Consider the following 638-nt stretch of genomic DNA (forward strand, 5'->3'; position numbering starts at 1 on the left):
CTTGTATCTTTTCTTTAGTCAGGGGCCACTGAGGAACCCATACTGGTCTTTTTGATTTCCAAGTAATTTTGATTGTCTCAGTGACCCTTTCTGAAAACCCAATCTATGTCTATTTATTTCTTGATCTATTTGAATTGGTGCTGTTATACCCTGTTCTTGTTCTCTTAATCTTTTTTCTTTCCTAAAGCCTTGTTTAGCCCTAGTAGTGGGCGCGTTAGGATTGATGTTATTTGTTAATGTCAAACCTAATTTATCTAGGACATCTCGTCCCCATAAATTTATAGGAAGATGATCCAATACATATGGCTGTATAGTTCCTTCACATCCTTCAGGATCCTTCTAATCTAATATCATTGCACTTCTATGGGGATTAGTTGCCACTCCTAGGCCTTGAAGCATTTGAGTGGCTTGTTGTAATGGCCAATGTTTTGGCCATTCTTGATGAGATATGATGCTAAGGTCAGCACCTGTGTCCAGTAGTCCATTAAATTCATGTCCTTGAATATTTAATTTTAGCATGGGGCGAGAATCTAAATTTAAAGACAGCATAGCCCAATCCACACCTGTGGAGCCTAATCCCCTGGAACCTCTTTCTGAAACACTACTGGAAAATTTATCATGTAGGCTGGGTATTATTA

This window comes from Marmota marmota, unplaced genomic scaffold, assembly GCF_001458135.2.
Source record: "Marmota marmota marmota unplaced genomic scaffold, marMar, whole genome shotgun sequence".
NCBI lineage: Eukaryota > Metazoa > Chordata > Mammalia > Rodentia > Sciuridae > Marmota > Marmota marmota.